Genomic DNA, 18748 nt, shown 5'->3' with positions numbered 1-18748 from the left:
ACAGCAATATTATTACAAAGCTGCATCTACGTAAAGAAACTGATGTTAAAGACATGTAACTTTCAAAAACATTCAAAATTATACTACTTCAGGGAAATACATGTTTGACCTTACATTTTCAGTGATTTTGACATAATTCAGAAATCTAGGAAAACAAAATAATGTAGGTACCTCATGGTGCATCAGGAAAGGGAGCTGTGAAGTGATCAACAGTACTTACCTGTAAATATCCAGAACTGTAAAAAAATCTCTTGCACCTCTACCTTTTTTGCTATTGCTTGGTAGGGCAAGGATGACTTGGATTTGTCCAAAAATGAAGATAAACACAATATATCTGCTAAGTAAAGCATAAATTTAATGGAATTAAGTGACATGTATCTGTTAATTTAACATTTTGCCTTTGTTTTCACAGCTGTTCATTTCAAGGAGAGCATATATTTACTGCAAACAGTGCAACCAGAAAAAAAGACTTGCAATTACAAAATCCTTTCACATTTGTTTACACTGCCGACTATCATCTTCATACATTGAGCTTATATGTCAAGTTCTCAAAAAATCTGAACAGCACAATTACCAGTTATACTCAGGTATAACAGGGTCCAACGGCAAGCAAACGACCGTTATGCCATCATGTAATATGTCTGCCAATAAGGGACTATTTTGTTTATTTGAATTATTACTCCTAACAAACTGCATAGACACAGATCTGCCAGTGCAAAATGTAATGGCAGATCTGGGTCTATGCAGTTTGCACTTGGACTGTACTTGCAAGTGAGTAAATATGGGACACATCCTAAATATGGTCATGTAAATAGAATCAAGTACTTTTTGTCTTGTCTGCCCAATAAGATCTTGTAAACAGAATTAAGTATTTGTCTCATCTGCCCAAATATGGTCTTATAAGTAAAATCAAGTCTTTTTTGTCTCGTTTGCCCAAAATGTCTTCTATTCACTGCAGTATTTGAAAATAAATCATGACACTAAACATTCTAAAGCATGTAAGAAACCATTTTGGAACACAAATGTAGCAACTTATGAGTTCTACTAGGTAGAAGTGACATCTGTGACACAAGTGACATCTGTGACACAAGCGACATCTGTGACATTTGATGTTCAAGAAAGTCAGTATTAACTATTCACAAAGGGCAGATTTCATGAAATTTGTTTCCTCCATCCACCATGTTAGAAAGTAAAACCTATACTTCCAGCAGAAGTTCATTAAAGTATGAAATCAAATACTGGTGGCTCATTACAGATGCAACAACTCAATGCCATTCACTTCTTTGATGGATTTTCTGCTTAACTGCCAGCTGGAATGAAAACATAACCAAGTAAACTGCAGCAATCAATTTTTTATTGTTGAAAACCTTAGAAGTAAATGACATTATTAATAAAATTTTCGTAATGCCTTCAATATGGCAGACTAGATTTGTGTTTGTAATAAACCATGATACTATCCCACCCCTGCCAACCAAATGTGTTGAAACTCAGAAATGTAAAATAAAATAAGACAAAATCACACAAAATTATAATCAAAGTTATCAATATACCCATATAAAAAGGCCTAGTAATTTCATCTACATAAGTGAAGAATATACAAAGTAACTGCTGAAAGGTTTTCACCAAAAGTCTAATCCATACAGTATAAAATGTACCACAAAACTTTTTTTTTATACAAAGTATATGGTCATCAATATTGCATAAAATATACTTACCTAATTTCACAAGCCGATTGTCATGCACTTAATGTAGAATCATGCTAAGTAGGATTATTCTGAAAAAGACAAAGTCCATTGTTTGTAAATATGTTTAAACAGCATTAAAATCGAATCAGGTCATCTAGGCATGCACGTATACATATCTTTTACTTTTATTTCAGTTAATTATTTGTCAAAGAGTTATGTGTGTATTAAAAATGATTCCATACTGATGAACAGATGCAGAAGTATTCAAGTGCACAGATCTACAATACAAACTGATGGCAGCAAAACAATATAGGACTTGCAGTACTAATTACATGGAAAAATTGGAACCAGTCTAGAAAACAGATGAATAAAAAACAGATTATATGTTGATTTCAGGGGACATGACTGGCTACTAATGAAAAGTAATTTTTTAGTGAAAAGAGTTGTTTGAGAGCTTATCCTATTTATAAGTGCAAAAACAACACAATGTGCTGTTGCTTTAATTTCAATCTTTTTTGCATACTTGACTTTGGAACATACAACACTCAACTTAGGACTATACAACACTTGACTTAGCACCATACAAAACTTGACTTAGCCTCATACAACACTGAAACTGCCCTAATAACAGTTTTACATAATGTTTGTTTGTGGGGGTCATGCCATTTTTCAGCAAGATACTTGGCAGCCTGTATATTTGGTGGAGAAAGAACCCAGGGATTCCAAGAAGAACCACTGACCCACGTGAATCTACTACCAAGCTTCTCTCATTTTCACACTGGCCAAGTTGAGACTTCAACTCAGACTGCGGTGAGATGTGCGAGTGATCTGCCTTACACTACTGTGCCAACATTTTACATGAGCAAGGTGCAGGACTGCTTACTGTTTATACAGGCTGTATGTTACATATATATATAATGTTGTGGTCAAAAATGGTCTGGTCTGATTTCTTCTTCTTTTGTTAAGATTACTGAAAATCTAGTTTTTTTCAAACATGACTGTGTCCAAATAAATTAGTAGAACAAACAACATAGACCTTGATATGCTGACACATACACTAGCAATTGAATCTATATTGTGTTTGTTCTACTGATTACTTCTAACAAATGGCTAAAAACAGATCTGTTGGTGAATTATGCAATGGCAAAGCTGGATCTGTGCAGTTGGTTGGGCTCGGCTCATAAGTTCAGTATACATGTTATATTGCATTTAGACACATTATAAACTATAAGCAAGAGGGAGAAAGTCTCAATTTGTTTATGTTTTCAAACTTTACATCATCAATTTAGAAGATAACTTACTCTGCCATTAGAAAATATGAAACAAAGGGAGGATACTTGTGCATGGTTGACAGACAAGCAATAGATCAACAAACCAGATTGTTTAAAATTGTGCATAAAATTACTTCCACTCATGCATGCTAATGGCTTTATTCAACTCAAATACATCTTTCCTACTAAAAAATGTATTTTCAAAAACAGAAACTTAGATTATATACCATATCCAAATTCTAAAAATATTAATAACATTTTCATTCAGCAAAATTAAATATTTTAAAGCTTTAAATTTAATGGGACATTAACTTCCATACAGAAATTCTTTATTGATTATCCCGAGTCCCAGTTTATTTACCAAGTTCCAAAGTCCCATATTATTTATTAAGTTACAAAGTCCCAGTTTATTTCTCAAATCCCAATGTCACAGTTTATTTCTAAAATCCCAAAGTCACAGTTTATTTCTAAAGTCCCAAGGGGGCCCAGAGTGGCCGAGTGGTCTAAAGCGCTCTCCGTTACGGATCAATGCCATCTCACCTCTGTCAGTGTGGGTTTGAGTCTCAGATTCGGCCAATGTGGGTATGTGAGAAAGCCTGCCAGTAGCTTCTCATGGTCGCTGATTCTTTCCAGGTTCTTCCTCCACCATTAATACTGGCTGCCATGTATAGCCTATCGTGTGCTGAAAAAAGCGTTAAACCCTACAACAACTAGAACTAAAGTCCCAATGTCACAGTTTATTTCCAAGTCCTACTCCATAATGAGACACATTTATGTCATAAATGGTAAATATCCATTTTTCCTGATGCTCACAAACACAATCAACATCGCACTGACCAGAGCAACATCTGGATGAACTCCAATTAACTTCATGCACAAATCACAAAACTGTACTCTATTTCTACATTAACCAAGTTTTCAAATACTATACTACTTTTTTATAGGGGCCCCGAGTGGCCGAGTGGTATAAAGCGCTCTTCGTTACGGATCACTGCCATCTCACCTCTGTCTGCGGCGGTTCGAGTCTAAGATTCAGCCAATGTGGGCATGTGAGAAAGCTTGCCAGTAGCTTCTCGTGGGTCGGTGGTTCTTTCCGGAGTTTTCCGGGTTCTTCCTCCACCATTAATACTGGCCGCCATGTATAGCCTATCGTGTGCTGAAAAATGGCGTTAAACCCCACAACAACAACAACAACAACTTTTTTATATTTATCTGATGTAACTGGTGACAGACAGTGAGCATTAGCATGATGAGAGCAGAGAGCAGCAAGACTCAATTCAAGAAGCAATGCATATCAACCGTCCAGCTCTGGACCAGTCACGAATGTTTTATCACGACAGGCATTAATGTAAAGAAGCATCTTGTAAAGGATTTAAATTTAATGCCATGGATCAGAAAAGGGATTATCATTACCATATGGTTAATAAATTCAATCAACATAATTTTGACATTAATAATTTTCTTGTTCCCAAATAGCTTCAAAAACAAAACATTATTACTTGGATGTTTACAACAAAAAGAACTTAATTTTTCTACCATATTATAACTGACATAAAGAAATTATTTTGAGGTTAAAAATGTTATACAAAATGTAGAGTGTCAACCTCGGATGAGGGAGGTCATGGTTTCTAACCACCGGCCAAGTCATACCAAAAACTTATAAAGATGGTACTTGCAGCTGCCTCGCTAGGAGCTCTGCATTAAGAGGTTAGTGTTAGTACTGGTCGGCCTGGTGTCAGGACATTATGTGCTATGTCACAAATTCACAATCAATCTAAAACTTAAAACAAATAGGATGTTTTCCATCACGTCCACGTGATGGATGATTTCAATCCCTTTTGTACAACATGAGTATCCAAAGCCCACCCCGTATGCTAAGGCATATATTTTCTACAGACACACACGCATATACAAAACAAACAGGTAGACACCTTATTATTTTATAAAGGCTTTTTTAAGATAAGGATGAATAAGGACTAAAACTCTCATGAATTTGACCTAAAAGGCTGTCCAAACACAAACATATACAACAACAACAAAAGCACCATTACTTACACACATGGACATATGACTCTGGCAAAGTCACTGAATACAACAACAAACTATACGGAAAGGGAAAGAAATATTCCATAGCCGTACCTAGCTCATGTAGTAATAGTACAACCCTAAATCTAAGCTACTAGGATGGAAATCAGGCCCAATGTAAGCACTGACATAGGGAAGATAGTACATCAAGTAGCTATATGTGCTAAGAAAACTGAATAACTTTATAGATAAAAAATAAAGCAACCCTGCAAAAATTTTTCCGCATTATTGTTTTTACTAAATAATACTTACACACAAACGGGAGGACTGGGGAAACCCACACCAAAAAAGCTTTTTGAAAAACAGGGTGTCACTTCTAAGTTCTAACCAGCCATATATGCTGGGATGGCGCTAAGAGGTGTCAACAACAGGATAATGTGACAGGATGGGACATGAATGATGTTACATGTCTGCGGCATGGCTCCCGTGCTCGACATCTCTATAAGCTGCCATACTGCAGACATAGCAAATGTCTGACTTAATTTTTTTTAAAGCTAGGTTAAAAATCCAAATCACACACACACGCGCGTGCGCGCAAAATGGCGAACAACTTAACGGACCTACTTCAAACCTAAATTGCCAACGACGAGTTTGGATATGCAGAGATCTGCCTACAGCTCAGTAAGAACGTGTTACCTGAACAAGAAGAAACCGCAATAGTTTCATTGTATATTGGAAATAAATGGTCAATTCAACAGTAAGCGTTGTGTCAATCATACAATTCACTTCTTTGCAACCAAGACACACATACACACACACACAAAAAAAACAATTCATGCACTTCGCGCCATTGCAATTTGGGAATGGTAAATCCGAGCCAGTGCCAAATGTCAAATTTGGTTACACTAACAGTGGATCCAACCAAGTAAAATTAGCTGACACTATAAATCAGTATTTTTGCTTCATGAACTTTATTTTACTACTTTAAGCAAATCTATTCCTCTGAACTAATATTAACACGGTATCAATTCGTACGGCGTCTGCTTTTTTAAAACAATCGACTATTGCACGTTGATGTGTACCCACTGTAGCATAGACTCGATTGTTAACAAGTGAAATTAAGAGTATTGGTTATTAGATACAGAAATATAATTATGGAGGTGGGTTCAACTCAAATGCCACGAACTTAATGTCTATCTTACAAATACGCAACAGCAGTGCAAATTCTCTTCGTTCATTTGGTACACGCAACCTGCAAATTATGTACATGGTATACCGGTCTTTAAAGACGAGGCACACCGCGGACGTCTTTTCCAGTTAATTTACACCGCATCCATTCGAATGGCCTCAGCCGAATAATAAACATAATAAACAATTATGCACAAGATAACCAGAATGACGAATATTAACCATAATATAAACTTAAAATGATGGTGCTTTTAGTATGGATATAAAGACAGACTAACTGAACATAGTCTACGAGAGACACTGCTACAGACAGCGACTAAATGAACATAATCTACGAGAGACACTGCTACAGTGTCTAACTGAACATAATCTACGAGAGAGACACTGCTAACGGGTGTGTGGGCCTCTAAATACAAGTCCACAGTTCGTGTCACTTGTGGCAAACGTAACTGGCTAGAAAATAAATCGCTACTTTCTAATAAACGTACTGTATAGTTTCCGACTAACGTGACACGACATGGTTGGTTGCTTTTCTTTTTTACCCTGGGGGTACGTGGACAGTGTTAAATTTTATGTTTAAATTTTTTTTTAAAAATTAAAAAAAAATAATACCGATTTGGTTGTCCTCTCGAGGACTCCGCCGGAATAGCTCCAGATTATCCAATGAAATCACGTGCGTTCCACTCGAACAAATTGACTGACTCCGACATACTTGACGTGGCATCATAATAATGGCGTTATAAACATTATCATGGTTCATTTCGTTGATATGATATATCTGCTGCATGTTTTATTTCAGACAATTTTAGTCGCTGTCAAGGGTATGCAGTATTCAGACTGCTTCAAACTTAGTCACTCATGATGACAAAAAAGTATAGCCTTTGTAAATGACATACAATATGAGAAAATATAACGATGTTTTTTTTTCTTCTTCTAATTTTCCATTTAAAAGGAAGCATTCTCCTACAACGCATTATGTTCAAAACATTTTCAACCAAATGTCAATATTATTACAGGAAGAAAATGCGCATATTTTTCTTCAAGCTTAGGTCATGGTAAACATACGCTTTACAGAAAAACGTGAATCTACAAGTGAATGAATATTTTCAGATTTTCGTCAGTATAATTTCGGCCTGTATAATTTTTGCTTGAATCTTCCAAGCAATTATTGAAATAAATGCAACCATTTCTATTTTATCTTTTTTTTATATACTTTTAGCTGTGCAAATCGTTTTTCTTTATTATTTTCTCTCATCATGTTTAGCATGAATCAATTATATCACTTTGGGTAACATCTAAGAATATCACTGTCTCAAAAGAAACATATGAAGCTGTAGTTTGTTGGGCTTTTTTGTGCTTTTTTTAAAAAAAAATAGTGCATCTTTTGTCAACAACACGTGATGATATCTGAAAAAACATATCGTCCTATCTTTTCATTTGATGACAAAATTTGTTAGTAAGGGTCAGCCTTCTTTCCTGCGTTTTATCCTCTGATTCAAGGATGATGGATGGACGGATTTGGTAACAACAGCAATGACATATAGATACATTGCAAGTCCACATCTGTAGGTGCATAAAGCATGTTAGTTAACGAGTTGTTATGTGGATATTTTGCGGTAAACTACGTGTTCTACTGATATGATATTTAAATTGCTCTCTGGGTCACATTAATTTCTTTTTAAAAAATAAAATTATCTGCAAATATACACACACTCTCTCTCTCTCTCTCTCTCTCTATATATATATATATATACGGTTAAAACTATTTGATGAACTGGACATATAAATTATTACATTTTCATTATTCTCGAAGTTAATAGTTTAAAACTTGTAGTGTCTTGTGGGATATCAGTATCAAAAAGTAAAATTCATTATCAAATAGCCCAAAGTTCCAGTTTATTTTTCAAATCTAGAAGGCCCAATTTACTTCCCAAATTCGAAACTCACATTTAATTTCTTAAGTCCCAAAGTCCCAGTGTCTTTCCAGACTCCCGAAGACAGTTTATCAACCCCAAGACCCACTCCAAAATAATGATGCAAATATTCATCTTGTTATATATATATATATATATATATATATATATATATATATATATATATATATATATATATATATATATATATATATATATATATATATATATATATATATATATATATATATAATTTTTTCCCCCATCACAAACGCAGTCAAAATGGTGCTGACAAGAGGAGCGTGTGGCTGGACTCCTGAAATTTCTTGCAAAATCCGACCAGTACTTGATGCTTATTTCTATGGTAACCATTTTCTAAAACACATTATTTCTATTTTCGCTGGATATCTTTCAGACTGATAAACAACCGATGTGTGTATGGCTACTGACAACAAAAAAAATAATCAAGGCACGTCACAAGAGGTAAGATTGGTCCGACACCAGAAAACTTCTGTCCTCAAGGCGACGCTGAAGTACTTTTTGATATCTTCAAACATGGCGATGCCAAATTTTGAGGTTATCCTTAAAAAAAAAAAAGGCCAGACTTTTCCCCGCTTTGTGTACAGGGACTCGCAATTTTTATATTGATGTCTACATTATAGACTTTTATTTTCTTCCTATTTTAACTGGGACCAGTTATGCGGCACATATACGAGTCAAAATAAAGTAAGATACGTTTGTATGTTACATATGTTACTGGTCATGTAGTATGTATTTATTTCTTATTTCGCAGTCTGTAAATAGGAGGGGAATTCCGTGCATTGCATCAAATTAAAATACATATCTGGAACAAGGCCTCAGTCCGAATTTTTGAAGTTGAGGGAGAACAAATAAGTCCTAAGTTTGTGATTTCGAGTCAAGAACCGTCTGTGTGTGAGAATTGGTGGAGGGGAGAGGGAGTTCTGATTATTTTTTTGTCTAACGACATTCCCAATTGCAAGTCATCGTCAATTTCTTTGATGCTTTTGCTTCAGAAAATGTGAGAAAATTGGAGGGCATTTAATTGCCTGACAATCTGATTAAAACAGCTAATTGCAAAAGTTGCACATGAACTTACTTCCCTGATCAAGTCCCTGGCAATAGTTCTTTAAAATCAAAGATCCATTTCTTGTTTGGAATATTTTTAAAAAAAATGTGTCCTAAAAACAGAAATATAACGTATCCAATTTTCACAATCTTAACTGATTTAAACTCCGATTCATTCAAAAGTAAAAACGTTGGAGCTTACCGTGTCTTGGAGAACTCCAGTTTCCAAATATCTTAGAAATCAGTTTATTTCCAAAAGTCTCATTCCTGAATAATTACAGAGGCTTTCATCTTGTCCAATATGTAGCTGGTTTATGTTTCCAAAACAAAATGGAAACACAATATGATGTCGCCTTGTAAATTACCCGCCCCTCCACCTGTTTTTAAAGATTCCATTGTCATATGCTGAATAAAACATGAAACATACTAATGAAACATAGAAAAAAAAAAAAAAACATCACCATCCCAACGGCAGCAAACCGTATGTTCTGTAAGAGTCAAAATAATCCGATAAATACAAATCCTAAATCTGTATTGATACTGGTGGATAATTTATGGGTATGATGTCACATATTCATTTCCCTATTCAAATACCCTATGAACTCACCAACACAGAACACAATGCCTTTTGGCAATCATACATTAGGGAGGGTGCATCCCTGTAGTTATTTTAAACAAAAAGGTGTAAAGGGATGTCCCCCCCCCCCGTCACGAAAAAAAGAACCTTTCAACCGACGGTAACTCAACAGCCGCGAGAAATACCGGTAAGTGTATCAAATGTATACCGATGTGTGCGGAGGAAATTGTCTGCAAATATTTGCATGTTTTAATGAGCATGTGAGATCATCCCCTAAACCCTACATTAATATCATTCCAGGTGTGCGGCTGATTCATCGCTGCTTTGATACCAACTTGCTTAGTGGCCACTATTGTTTGGTACAGAGGAGGGGGATATAATCGATGGATCAGTTAATCAACTCTTTGAAAAAAGCAGATCATATTAATCTCAGCTGTTCAGTACAAATCAAAATTGTTTTGCTGTATTGTATAATGCATTTAACATGGAAACAAAACAGGGTAAAAAAAAAGTCATCAAATAAATACAACGAGAATTTTTCTTTTTTATAATTTTGTGTGTGCTTGTTTTTCTTTTTTTTTCTACTTTTTTTATATAAGCTTGTTTTTCTTTTTTTTTCTACCTTTTTTATATAACCTTTCCTGATTGTTCCAGACACATATTAGCAACAGTTATCTTGAATCCATTGAGATGTAATTGGAGACAGAAAGTCCTACCGGATTATATCTTGCTTCGTCGTTCTAGTCCAGGGATAGGCAAAATACGGACCGCGGGTTTGATCTGGACCCTGGCCTGGCGTTATGCGTTAATTTACATCATAGGTTGTGGCTGTTAAAAATCACTAACCCGGACTGCGCCCTGGAGGAAGTTGCCCATGAATGTCAAGTTAGTCTGTATAATGTGTAAATTTTGGTCAAACAGCGCTACATGAACGCTATGTGGCTATCTTAACACCGCAAGTAATAACCTCGTTTCGGATTGAGCCCAGCGACGGCTGCCTTGGTCAAGTGGGAAATTGTCAAATATGTAGAACACTGCACGCGCACCTGTTAAGTATAGCACGTTTCAGAGAGAGAGAGAGAGAGAGAGAGAGAGAGAGAGAGAGAGAGAGAGCAAGATCTAACAGCTAACGATTTGCAACAAGTGTTATGTTTATAATTATTTAAAACAACAGAGGAGTCTAAATATACACAGATAGCCGGTTACTGCTTAGCGATAGTTATACGGAAATATACCATCTGGGTTTTTTAATACCAAAGCAAACTAAGACGTGCATGAACCAAGCAGATACCCATCTTACCAAAAAAAAAAGTGTTTTTCAATGCGTTTTATTTACTTACACTCGTATTGGAAACACTATACTCTGTCAGCGCCATAGAAACGTACTGTTTGACCTCGACATGGTGGAGATTTGGGATCAGTTATTTTGATTAAGTAAAATATTTGTTTAATTTTTTTATTTTTCGATTATACTGTACTCATGTCGATGATTGTATAGCTAGATTCTGGTTTGTTTTTCTTTCTTCATTGTTTTCTTTAAATCGGAGGTTAGTGTACTAGATTTAAGCTTTAAATTAATTATATCGGCAGCTTAAATTCGTTATTTCTTTGCATAGAAGCAAAGTTTGCATAATGCAGATTAATGTTATGAAAATGCAAATGCCAGATTTTTCGGCGTTGTTGAAAAAAAAGTTTTTGGTAATCTATGAAAAGAGCTTGGGTTTTATATGCTTTAAAAATAATTTTGAATTATGGTAAATGGACACTATATTCTTAACTTTATGTTCAACCATCCTATCGTCATTATTAGCGGGAGAGCGTTAACAATCAGTTTTTTATTAATCCGCTATCAAGGAACATTTTCCGGTTGTTTATTTCACGCACTGTTTCGATGCCTTTCTAAGCCACGGTGCGCATAGGCTAGAGATCCTCTTGTTGGGGTATCCGACATTTGAAATTTGACATTTACCATTTTCGCTGGAAATGCATCTGATTCGCACGCGCCAGATTCATACCATAATTTCAGAGTACTGGTTCACGCTTGATGGAAACATCTGGAGAATCGCCCGTAATAATATATCTGTCCTGTGTGTCTCAAATGGCATATCAAAGCACACTTACACTATATGTTGTTGTTGTTCTAAGGTTTAACGCCATTTTTCGGGGTCCCCACTTATACTATATAACTGTCCAATTCCAATATAACTTTTCAAGACAAAGCAGTAGTAGAACGCACGGTAATCATAAATGTATATATTAGAAAACCAACTGTTAGCTCTCAGAAGAAAATTCAGGTGAATTTTTGCGTTTTTGAACCAGTCATTCTGGACAACAACAAAAAACACCATCCCCCCACCCCCCCACAACAACAACAACAGTAGAATGACTAAAAATACTATGTAGGTGCACAGTAACAAAACGATATATTGTGTGTGTTACACACACACTTACACACATGTACTCACACACACACATCAGTTAAAACGTGAACTATGACATTGGCACGAGCTGCAAGTTTTTCATCTTACATACATTTTCATGATCCCTGCTTTTGTGTTGCTTTTTGGCTACATTTACCTCGAAACCTTATATCGTTTAACTTGTTGCAGTGACTACAGTCGAGCATTATATTTAAATACATATTCCTAGACAGCAGTTGTTTTAATATATATTTTCAGTGAAGGAATAAAGAAATTCTTTATCTATATCTTCAACAAGGTGAAGAAGAATCAGCACGCGCCATCAAAACTTGAAAGATCTATCAAAGAATGCAGCTGTCTTTCGTGTTTAAGTAAGGATTTTATAGCACATAGCTTTTATAATTATCATTACGTTAAATACTCCCATAAACTTAATGGTTTGGGTGGTCTTGCGTAGCGTAGGCTTAATGACATTGGCTCTGTATGTAATTTTAACATGGGACTGTAACGAGCTAGACCATATTTAAGGTAGGTGAAAACATTTGGTTTACAGGTCTTATTGTTCATTTTGCCCGAAATATTTTTTCCAATTATTTTATCAAAGAATCTCCCCAAATTAATTACAATAAATACTGGGAATAGATGCAAAAACTCTCTATTCCTTAAACAAAATGAGCTCACTTGATGTTATTATTTAATTTACCACGAAGTCAAAGGAATATGAGTCAAATAGTTGTTTCATATTGGCCTAATGCCAGCGATGCCCAGTAAAGTTATGTAAAAAGTTCGACAAAGGCAGAACAACCCGTGTTTACTGTTATTACATTTGAGAGATTTTGTTAGATTACATTTACGGAATAAGACCCGTGCCAAGTAACAATTCGGCCCTGTTTCATAGTGAAGTAGACTAAAAATTCACTTTCAATAAAAATTAAAACCGAGTTTTTATTTGGAGTCCAGAATATAAGATTTAAACGCCCATTGATGCATTTTCAGCAATAAATGCGAACAGTAGAGATTGAATCTTACTATAGTCTTCTTCAATGGGAAAGAGAAGCTCAGAGGGACTTTTGGGGTTTTGGTAGATCTATAAACAAAAAGAATGATGGATCGATTTCAATTACTATTGTGTCTGCAGTTAATTTAATTCTGACATTTATACTTCATTTGTATATGCCAGTTTACATAGTTGTGGAGATTGTGCACAGGTATGTACATTCGAATAATGTGCAAATTTGTGTACCTTGGCATGGTAACCCAAAAGCAAAGTTGTACGTATCTAATTTTGCATGCCATACCTTAAGAAAAATGGATACAAGACACAGAAGTGAACTTCTCCGTCGGACAGGGATGTTAAGCAGTTAAAACTAGATGAAAGAAAAAATAAAACATCACTTAGGTCTTAGTTCCGTGCTAAAAGTTTTTTTAATCCAAGAAAGACTTATAAAGCTGTGGTCACAAAAAATGTGAGACTCAGATAATAATCTGAATAGAACATTTTATCCGTGTTACTATTTTGACAGTAATGTTAAACTCTAAATTAAAATAGGTTTTATTGTATATTAAATACCATACCCAATTATGCTTTGATCCATTTTTGTTTATAAAAAAAAAAAATTAATGTAGAAAACGAATCAAGAGATATAAGGACATACGTATTTACAGGAAATACACGGGGCATGCTTTATGATTCAGTCGTGAGTGCAGTAGAAGATACTGTAAACACGGTCAATGGAAAATGAAAAAGCGTCAGATCTCGCCCAGTCCATTTATAAAGATAATTTATCAAAACTGTCATAATTTTAAAAATTATTCGAAATTTCCTTCTTTTCCTGTAATTTTGCAAGCATATCAGATTCATGTCATGGGTTATGTGCGTGTGTGTGTAAACGCGATCTTTATCTGTATCACAAAACATCGCTGAAAATACAAGTTGTAATTATTTGTATCGTTGATTGATGACGAGTACACTGATGATGATGATGGAATCTATATTGTTCTAGTTTATATACAAGGGAGTTTGTTAACTTTTATTTCCATATTATGCCTAGAAGCCGCAATAGATCAGTTGGTAGAATGCCAGACTGGTATTCCAAAAGTCACGAGTTCAGTACATGTTCAGGCTGGCCGCCCCATGGTTTCTTGGGAAAGTCACTTAATTTAAGGCACTTTTGCACGTGTGCTAATATACACACAATGTTCAATGGAGTAATGGATCCAACTCAAAATCAAAACGTCGCCCTTTATTTATAGCTTTTGAGGATTGGCAGTGTTATTTTATTTATGAGGTGAGGATATCTTTACGCCTTCCAGAAGATATAAAGTTCGTTTTCTATGGTATATTTTGTGTCCTTCATAAATTCGATTTACAACTTAAATGTTTCACTTTCCATTTGTAGATAGGCTACAACAGCAAGCCGACATATACCTCTTTTTTTATTTAAATTCCTCTTTCCCTACCACTCCGACTTAACCCAACCCACCCGAAACATTTAAGAACGATGAAAGAATGCAACAAACCCTATGCAGTTTGAGGTAATTGGCTGAATACTATATGTTTATGTATAAAATCATTTTCCCTAAAGCAGCGTTTTATTGTTGTTGTTGTTGCTGCTGTTTGTGAATCTCCGTAGTTGATTTAAGGAACAGGTCAAAACATACCCAAACCGAAACGTACCCCAGCCAAAAAGTACCCAAACCGGAACATACCCTAGTCAGAACGAACACAAACCGAAACATACTCAAGCATGGGTGCCCTCAGAACATTTTGCAAAGGGGGGGGGGGTCAGTCGGTCACGTCCGGGAGAGTTAGTTGCATAGTTCCGTGCATAAGCATTCTGAAACTAAATTTGATATTTACAAAGCGTTTTGAACAGAATATGGTGACATATTTTCAGCATCATTTGCATGATTAAACTTGTCTATATATCCAAGTCACAATGTACTCAAACCGAAGCCTACCCGAGTCAGAAAGTACCCAAACCTAAATATACCCAAGTCAAAACGGACCCAAATTAAAACATGACCCACACTCGCTTTAAATAATTACATAATTGTTGTGTATTGTGTTTCATATGACAGTGACCGATGAGCAACATAAATCGGTGTGACCAAAATACACAATAGATTTCCATTGCTCATCAGGCCGGTCACTGTCATCTGAAACAATACACTAAAATTATGCAGTTATTTACAGCGTTTAAATTTGGGTACGTTTTAACTTGAGTACGTTTTGTTTTGGGTACCTTTCGGTTTGGGTACGTTTTGACTTGGGTACGTTAAGGTTTGGTTACGTTTTAACTGTAAACATGATTTATAACTGTTTTTGTGTCAAAGTTTTGGGGCTTTATGGATCGGGGGACGTAACTTATTTTACAATTGCGATTGATTTTTGAAAGAGTTATATCCCATACAACCCTAAGGTATTCCTGTAGGACTCGCGGTACTAATTCGGCTCCCATAGTAAACCTATGCAAACGCCATGGTATTAAAAATTAAATAACTTTAAATTTCTGAGCGCTCATGATTAAACCTGTATTTATCAGTATAGATGAAACCTGGATGACAGCTTCTGTGTGGAGAAAATGATATGAGCCGCTGCATTTTCTGGAGATGCATGTATTTGAAACATATGCTTTTCATTTCCACACCAAAAGGGTCAGGTGCTAATTTCAGTAATGAGTGTTCCAAACTCAGGACGGTTAAAGGACTGAAATTCCATCAAGGAAGCAATGTCCTGTAATTGACATATGGAGAGTTCTCTTTGGTTGCGATATACCATTATTCTTCTTCCGCCGTTTTGTATATCAGATATTTATTTGCTAAGGTGAATTATTATCGAAGATTGCACACCGTAGAATGTCGAAAATTATGTTCATGACGCCTTAGTGCTAATGAGTTGTCGGATTTATCATTTTTATCTACTGCTTCATTTAGTATCAGCAATGGGAAATAAGAGAATACACACAGTCACTCACACGCACGCACGCGCACGCGTATCGTAAAGTTTCTAATATTCAGTCATGGGTGCCCGCACATAGTGGCAAGGGAGTGCATGCGCTACCCCAAACCCCAGTTTCACCTCCAAACGTGTTTTGGCCTACATCTATAAAACTTAAAAGCTGAACTCTATATGCCCCCCTCCCCCCCCCCGGAAAACTTCTGCGGGCGCCCTTTAGCTTACTGAGTATTTTGAAAAGATACAAAGAAATAGGGGCCGGGGGGGGGGGGGGGGCGTAAAACGTAGAAAATTGTGAGTCTACCTTATATATGCAGAATTCTATTTTACCTTGCTTTTTTTTACATCAGTGTAAAAGATTTATCTTTTTTTAAGATACTTTTTCAGGTTAGCAAACTAACACCATTCAAGAAGAACGATCATTTCATTTTGGACGAAATATAACACAGTGAAAATCATCATTTACAATAGGTTTTCGTGGACGGGGTACTAACCGGAGTATATGTGTATCAACGGAGCAGCCGGGTGTGATTCACACACGGTGCGTTTTCAGCCTATTATAAAAAAAATTGAACATGTTCCTTGCCAATTTTGAAAGAAGTTTAATATTTTTTTAAAGGGGTCTCGTTACCGAGCGAATTCAACCCTGGCGTAAATCCCGCTAGAAGTCACTTGTTTTCCCTTGATTTCCAAGAACTAATGAACAACAATCACTGTTTATTCCAACGCGTCGAGACTATAAACAATTTTCCTCTAATCAATACATGACCACAGATATTACAACTACACATTTACACCAAAACTTCACAGTTGCCTGCCAACCTCATAACTGCATGGTTTCTACTTATTGTATTTCCCTAACTTTGCGCCAGTATTTCACACCATGAAAATATAGAACCCAAACACCAAATACAGGGAGCTATTTTTCCATCTCTATCAAATTATGATTTTAAGTTTCATTTTGCCTGTAACCTTATACCATATTTACCATCATAGCAACAATAAAAGGCGTCTCCAGGTAATGGGACAAACCCTTCTCAGCTATTCCATTCTACAATGTACCAACCCCATCACAAATGCTGCACATGGAGTCACACAATCAGTTCACACAATTAGATTTTAACAGCGACTACTTGGCTACAGGGACACTTATGCGGCTCTGGCCTGAACTTGCTACGAAAGTAAACCATGCCATCATGAAATCTCATCGACATTGGACTCTGTCATGTTTGCCCCTAGCAACTGGCTAATTATTCGGGCTGAATACTATGTCCTCGACACTGACTTACCAAAATCAAGCAAGTAATCACGAAAATCAAAGAAAACTGGAGAGTTATGTACAAATGGCGCATACTCCAAATTTATTACAATACTATTATCGCTGCATGTCATTGTAGAAATACGTGCAAAATATAGTTTACCTTTTTCATCCAATAGTTTAATTTGTATCATCCGCCATACTAGTTTCACTGATAATTACTACCGTTTACAGCCTCGTTTTTGTGTGTGCCATATTAATGCATTGTTGCCTTATTTGGAAACGTAAGCAAGTCGTAGTATATATGGTATGCATTAAATAACATACAGTAGAATATCCAAATATAACACAGCAAGCCATATTTGGAAAACGAATTACCGCGAAAATCTTATGGCATCTGTAATGGTGGACAAGGTACTATTAGCGTAAACATTACAATATAATTTACCTGATATGGTTATCATTAGCCCAGCTTTTTAGAAATATAACTCTGTATAGGTTATAGATCTTACTTATAGTCATCTTTTTGTCTTGGACAATATTTTTATTTGCTCCATTCTAAGGTATAGGATCAGATCGTAGCCTCAACCACATCGAAGCTTAGGCGTATCTGGAGCCGATCGTACTAAATTGACGTACTAGTAACAGGATGGGTCCATTAAAAAAAACTGCCGTCGTTCCTTTTGATTGGTAATTTGGGACCCGACCGCCACAAAGAAAACAGTCCTTCAAATTAATTCATAAATTATTAGAAAATTAATAAATGGCAAACAACTCGTAGGATATTCGATTTGAAGGCCGATATACATGAAATATTATGCCATAATTTTGCACTTAGATAAGTTGCTGTGCCATTTATTTAGATTATTTTTATTTATTATTTATATTATTATTAGTATTTAAATCAGAAGAACATTACGGATTTCTACTAATCATTGGTGGATTAATATGAAGCAGTGTAGGTGGGGGCGGCTGATCTCTCCCTTTCTCATTCCTCGAAATGATTAATGTTAAAAACATGTACCTGACAAACAGTCTGTCATAAGAACACTCTCTTGTAGTGATAGGGGCCAACCAAGTGTTTATAATTTTGCCGTATAATGGAAGTTTGCCGCTCCTTTAATTTTGTCATCCCAGTTTTATCTACGTAATAGGAAATCCGCCACTCATTAGTTGCCTAGCTTCACATTGAAATAAATGAGCTATCTTTGCTTTCATGCTTTTATTTCATGCCGATTTTATGATCACGACGTTTTTAACACACCAAAGGGAAATAACTGTGAAGTTCTTCAAATACGCCAAAGGAACTGAAATCCAGTCGGCTTGCCTTTATCTTCCCTTTACATTGAAATTATTTTGATTTTTAA

The 18748-nt window shown here is 35.8% G+C and overlaps 1 protein-coding gene and 1 long non-coding RNA gene across 2 annotated transcripts in view; one reads left to right on the top strand and one right to left on the bottom strand.

Moving 5' to 3' along the window:
• Positions 1-331: 331 nt before the first annotated feature.
• Positions 332-5391, bottom strand: LOC149773988 (uncharacterized). The gene is made up of 3 exons (XR_016417108.1): positions 5294-5391; positions 1716-1774; positions 332-1310 (listed from the first exon to the last, which is right to left on the bottom strand). It is a non-coding gene; the product is annotated as an uncharacterized LOC149773988 (long non-coding RNA).
• A 7246-nt stretch (positions 5392-12637) lies between these two features.
• Positions 12638-18748, top strand: part of LOC149773987 (uncharacterized) — a 44944-nt gene continuing 38833 nt past the window's right edge. Inside the window, exon 1 of the mRNA XM_089945918.1 lies at positions 12638-12693. The gene's annotated coding sequence lies outside the window, so the exon portion shown is untranslated. The remainder of the gene's footprint in view (positions 12694-18748) is intronic.

This window comes from Sinohyriopsis cumingii, unplaced genomic scaffold (genome assembly GCF_028554795.1).
Source record: "Sinohyriopsis cumingii isolate HCF-2022 unplaced genomic scaffold, ASM2855479v2 utg000459l, whole genome shotgun sequence".
Taxonomy (NCBI): Eukaryota; Metazoa; Mollusca; class Bivalvia; order Unionida; family Unionidae; genus Sinohyriopsis; species Sinohyriopsis cumingii.
The sequence above is the reverse complement of the archived record's forward strand: the minus strand, read 5'-3'. Positions and strand labels throughout refer to the sequence as shown.